This window comes from Cynoglossus semilaevis, chromosome 4 (assembly GCF_000523025.1).
Source record: "Cynoglossus semilaevis isolate Cse_v1.0 chromosome 4, Cse_v1.0, whole genome shotgun sequence".
NCBI lineage: Eukaryota > Metazoa > Chordata > Actinopteri > Pleuronectiformes > Cynoglossidae > Cynoglossus > Cynoglossus semilaevis.
In genome coordinates this window covers 6,032,070-6,038,438 of record NC_024310.1, presented here as the reverse complement: position 1 = coordinate 6,038,438, position 6,369 = coordinate 6,032,070, and positions in this window count along the sequence as shown.

Sequence of the window (6,369 nt, the reverse complement as noted above, 5' to 3'; positions counted from 1 at the left end):
AACCTTCCACAACCTGTTCCCCCCCCTGTGCTCACACAGAACGTGTCCCATGTCTTTTTCCTCTGGATTTTTCCATCTTGTTTTTTTTTTTTCACTGACTAGAAACAAGACAAATAGTTTTTTTTTTTTTTCACTGACCAGAAACAAGACAATTATCGTCATTTTATATATATATTTATATATGACACTAAAATTTGTTTCATACCAGTCTTTTCTGTAATAAAACATTGATATATATGACACTAAAATTTGTTTTATACCAGTCTTTTCTGTAATAAAACAAAATGAACAGAACCTCAAGGCCTTTATACAAATAGTTCACACATATCCTTGAAAACCTTGAAGACCTGATGTCTTGTTTATCATTCTGTTGAACATAAAAAAAAGTCCTGGAAAAAACAATTAAGGACAAAGTGAAAATGCTGACGGTGCTTTAGTTTTGTACTTTTATTGTATTTGTGATAAAATTGCACTTTAATCCATCAGTACAAACATTTTCATCTCATCTCATTATGTTTCAGGCCAAGAAGCAGCCAACCAATAGACAGAGCAGGACCCCTGAATATACAGATTGAATCAAATGGATTTGTTATTCCCAGTGTCATGTCTCACAGGACCACATGTAGAGACAACCAACCATTTACACTCACATTCAGACCTCTAGTCAATTAACTTGTACCTAATAATGGATGTTTTGGTGTTTATTTTTCAGTGTGGAACATTAACAATACATGATAGACATGATAGACATGTGACATGTGAGTGTGAGACTTTGTGTTTGTGTGTTTATTAGCCTCCAGGCCTGGTTCTCTGCTCCCTGTCACCTCAGCAGACCTGATCAGTGGATCCGTGTCACTCTTCTGTCACAGCTACTGTGTCACAGCCGTGAGAAACACACACACACACACACAGACAAAAAGGTAGGATACACTGACCACCCTTCTCACCCTCCTTTAACAGAGACATTTATTTTATATGATTAAAGCAGAAATCCTGGGGAAAATAAGCAACACAGGTGAAGACAGGAGTCGTGTTAGCACACAGGCTAACACCTTGGGATTGAATAAGTGTAGTTCAAACCTCTTAGTGTTAAATTAGAAATGTAGCCTAAAGATTAGATTCTCCTTCGCGTCCATCAAGTTGCAGCTCAACTCCCACTCGTGTCTGTGTCTGGTTTTGTGCTTCAAACACAATGTGACAGACGCGGGTGTTCAGCGGCCTAATGAATCTGCCCCCTGTGTGTTTTCCTGCGGAAGTCCACAGACAGTCAGCCAGTGTCTGACCGGTAACTGAGTGCATCATAAAAGATAAAAAAAAAAAAAACATTGTCAAAAACATCTGCGTCTGATTTGCGAGGTTGTAAATTTTAATTTACTACTCAATTTGAGTGATTTAAATGAGATTTTTCATTTCTGAAACCTGTCCACTGCACTGACCGTTAACTCCAACCCTTTAATTTAGTTTCCGGATGTTGATGCTGTCGCCTCAAAACTTTTAAATCACAGCAGCACATTGTGGGAACGATATAATTTGACAACAATATATATATATATATATATTTATCCAGTGTTTTAACCCGTTCTCTGGTGAGTCGTTTTACACTGTCAGCACAGTGTTTTCTAAGGCAGCCGGCTCTCAGCTTCCTGACTGGTTCTGAATATGTATGTTGAACAAACCTGCAGAACCACAGGAGGAGAATCTCTTCTTGTTGCTTATTCTGTTTTATGTCCGACCTGCGCTGCAGGGAGGATACGGTCGAGTCTTCTGTGCAAACAGGTCAGGCGCAGGAGTAGGTGTAGAGAAGGACGGCAGCCCGCTGCCAGAATATCATTACAGTTTTGTAGCGTGTGCCACTCGGTGACTTGGTAACAACTCTTTAGTTTGTGTTTCTGTGGAGGCAGAGCAGAGATGTGTGAGCAGGAGGAGGAGAAAGCTTCAGGTGGAGAAGTGAAGAGAAAAATCCTGGAAATTAGTTGTCAAAACTGTGTTCTTTTTGTTGTTGTTTTTTTCTTTTGTCCATTTTTTTTTCTTTGCTCAAAAAGGATTAAATGACAAAAGAAACATTTCCATTGTGTTTGTCACTGGCCTTGGGTTAAATCTGTCTGTTGTAGCAGTGAAGCAGGAAACGCCACAATACCTCAGTGTGTGTGTGTGTAGCTATACCTCTGGGGACAATTTTAAGAAAAAGGCCATAGGTGTGAGGACACTTTGACCTTGTGGTGACGTTTTGATGACCCTCACTGACTGAGAGGACAATGTAGGGTTCAAGGTTTAGTTTAGAGTAATATTACAATTTTAATTGTAATATTTAAGATAAAGCTGGAGAATGTGTGTGTAAATGGAACAAATGTGTGTGATGCATTCCTACAGTAGAAATTGCAGTGTCGAAAATATGTGTTTCCCTTTTCTGTTTGTTTGTTTGGATTAGAACAGATTAGAGCTGGGGTGTTGTGTTATATTTAGACATATATTTAGACATATATTTGTAATAGTTCACATGAGGTTAAGGAGCTGGGTAATGCAAAATGTCTGAGTGAAGTGCTCACTAAACACAAAACCAACATGTGGGTGTGAGTGTGTGTGTTTTGTCTCCTCCTCCTCTGGTTTCTGTTTAGCGACACTGATGAAGGTGCTAGCTTTGGCTGGTTGACAATAACGACTCATTACTGCATTGATTTGGAGGACATTAAGTAAATAACTAAACAAATGAGACCGTCTTGTTAAAAATTCTCTGCTTCATTTCGCTCCATTTATCAGTCGATGTCGATAAAGAGCGCCACACGCTGGAAACGTTTTTTTGAAGATCTTCAGTCTGACGGTCTGTCTTTCATGGTCTCCCATCAGTCTGAGGTTAGGCTGAATTTTCCTTATGAATTTGACTTTTCCAAACAGTGGCCCACGGGCCACATGCAGCCCGTGCCAATCCTCAGACTGGTCCAGTCTGTGGTTATTTAAAATCTTACAACCAGTACATTGTACCAGCTCTGTGGTCTGTGTTTACACTGGGTTGAACTGAGTCATATTTGTTCATTAAATCTCAGCTAACAGCGCCCCTATCTCTCTTTGGGGGAATTACATCACCTCTGCAGTCTAGATTAAAAAAAAGAACATTTATTTAGCGTGAATATAAAGAAGTTTTGCTTCAATTGGAAACCTTTAAAAAGACAACAACAAAAAAACAACAACAACAACATAACAAGGCAGAGTTGACAATGTGGACGTGAGTAGGAAATAAAAGCTCACAGACTGTGTTACCAACAACAGCCACTAGGACACTGTCTGAAGACATTAACGTCCTGTTTGTTACATCAGACTCTGCGACTGTAATGTTTTAACGGTTCCACCCGGTGTTTATAGTGACACTGATAATACACCACCGGTGTTTATAGTGACACTGATAATACAGAAGTTGTTGTAGTGAATGAGGGGATGGAATAAAGTCTGAGACGCAACTGTTTTTCAACTAACTTGAGGACGACGTGCAGGAGGTTGAGATATATTTACTGTGAAGGTTCAAATAAAGAGGGAAGTTTTAGTTCATCAACGCAGCACAACAACGAATAAATGCATGGATAATCACGTCCATTTAAGGACTGGCCACAACGGCTTTTTATGACTCGGCTCGTAAAATCACCGTAATTGTTTTTTGAAAGCAGCAGCACACTGTGTACCGAGCGCTTCTATCAACCTAACGACAACCCGGAGGGGAGAGCAAGTGTCAAACGGACATTAGATTCTACACAGACACCGTTTCCATTTTGTCGAGTCGACGACCTTCTTCTTCTCAGACAAAAACTAAATGAATATGAAATGAGAAGTTATGTTGACCACGGTGACAATGATGTTGCGATGATCTAGTCAACGTTTAAACACAAGACGGGCGGGGATGAAGTAAAATCAACGCTGCTTTCATCCCGTAAACTGGAGGACCGTATTAGAGCGAGAGCCAATCAGAGCTTGGTTTGTTGGCTAGACAAAGGGAAATGTAAACAGAGAGCCAATCAAAGCCAACACATATGTTCTAGTAGAATAAACGGGAGGAAGTTTTAGTCCAGGGGTCACCAACATGGTAGCCTCCGTGGACTACTACTGTGACAGAAACAGATGTTATTTTTACACTGACATACTCTAGAGGGCACTCTAGCTGGCTGGTGTCACTTATACTCCGAAACAACTAATGGTCCAGAATGTATGGTATTTACGTTAAATTTAAGCAAAGTGGAAATACGCATAATGAAATGCTAACAGCCTCCATGACGATCCAGAACTGAGCTGTCGATGACAGATCACTTCCTGCAGGAGTGATTCAGACTCAGAGCATCAAGTCAGTGTATGGACTGTAGATGAGAGCTTTGTTTATCTGTGATGAACTGACTCCAGATCAGCCTCTCTCCTCTCTGTGACTCTTTAGGATACAGACCTAAACCGGGCTGAGATCACAGACACAGAGATTGCCCCAGGGAGAGCTCTTCAGATCATCAACGTTTGCCTCAGAAAACACTCCATCCTGACTGTGACTGTGATGCTTTCATCTTATCTCCTCAACCATAGAACCCTGAACTCGTGGAGCAGGTCTGGCAACAGTAAGAATTTAATCACGCTGCACCCACTGAGCTCAAGAGGGCCCCACCACACGACCAGGCCACGCCCCCTCGGTGTTTCTTATCCGTCTGCTTAAACAATATTAAGGCAGATCATTTTCTGCTCATTTCATCTTCAGTAATCAGCGCGCTGACCTGACTGAAGAACACGGGGAGGTGAGAGACGTCGTCTGCTTTGTTGCTCTTCACTCTCTCTGCTCGTTATTATCTCTCCACCTCCCGCCTCTGCAGACTCCCCCCCCCCACCCCTGACTCCCCCCTCGCCTCAGCGTTCGGGCCACAGATGTAATCACATATAGTCGGTGATGAAGATGAAACCGTCCTCTGCCTCCACTGGTTCCCGTCTCCGCTCAGTTGAACACAGCCCCCTCTGTTGTTGCTGAGGAAACAAACGTTTTGTACAGTTGAGACCAGAGCGGTGACTTGGACGCCATCAAACACAGAGCAGGAGGCGCGAGGAGCGTGAGTGGAGGAAATTAGCAGAGTAAATAGTTTCTGGGTGTTTGTCCACGGACGTGTTTGCAGCTGTAATTAGTGCAGTCGCCCAGACCAGCCATGCAGAGGAAATGGACAAATAATGAGGCGTTAGTTACGCCAAATCACACAGCCACAGGCTTCATTTAACACAATCGCATACGTGTACGAGGCCGTGGTTGTTAAAGCTGGTGAACACTCAGATTCATGCAGGTCCAAAAATTAAAATGTGACCAAGAGATGGGTGAACTAGTCCACAGAAGGCCGACATGAAGGACAGAGACGGTGGACAGAGTATCACAGTACTACTTTATTAAACCCTTTTAAAAACATAGTCGACTTTTGCAACATCCGAGTCAAAAATGTCCGTCCTTCGGTAACACGACCAACTCAGTCTCATTTTCATCTTCTTTAAATGAGTCCTCACTACTACTGAAGTAGAAGGCCATATTGACCAGTGATTCATGAGTTAATAACTCACTACTACTGAAGTAGAAGGCCATAATGACCAGTGATTCAGAGTTAAAGGCTCTTAATTTTGGACGTTTCCGTTGTAGTTTTCTGTGGATAAATAAAAATTCAATATTCATTGATAGGAGGTGATCACCTGTTTTAGAGCTTTTATTTTATTTAAAAAAAAACATGAATTAATGTGAATATTTTTTTCTTTATGTGATACATGGTCCCAATGTGAAAGGTTGTTAAATCATTTGAATGGTTATAAATGAGTGAACATTTAAAATCAATTTCAAAGGTCACAGGTCAACTGAAGGATCAAATTGCAAAGACAAGAATCTATTGAATTTCCAATCATGTTCTGCAGGAGTTTTCCTTTCATACATGTCCAGGTCTACAGTACATGCATGTCATCCAGTGACGTTCCCTCTACTCCGACTCCATGTGCTCCTGAAACATGGAGATATAAACTTTCTAGAATTGCTGCCTCCAGCAGTCATGTAAAAATCTTGATTTCAAACTTATAAATCCTAATATAAACTTTTTTTTTTTTTCAAAAACATCAAAAAGTGCCAAAAGTGTTTAAAACTCATCTCATGGATCTGCATAATACCTGCCCTGAAGATCAGAGCCACTGCAATAAAAAAAAATAAATAAAAGTGACTGTATGTGACAGCAATACAGATGTCTGTGAAACTCACTGCAGTACTGACGTGTACTCTGTGGAGAAGTGAAGTATTTCAGTGGATGTCAGTGGAAATCTGACTGTGAACATTGGTTCAACCTGGTGTTTGTCTTTCTGATGACGGTTTAATCTGAGCAACCACACCTTGGTTTG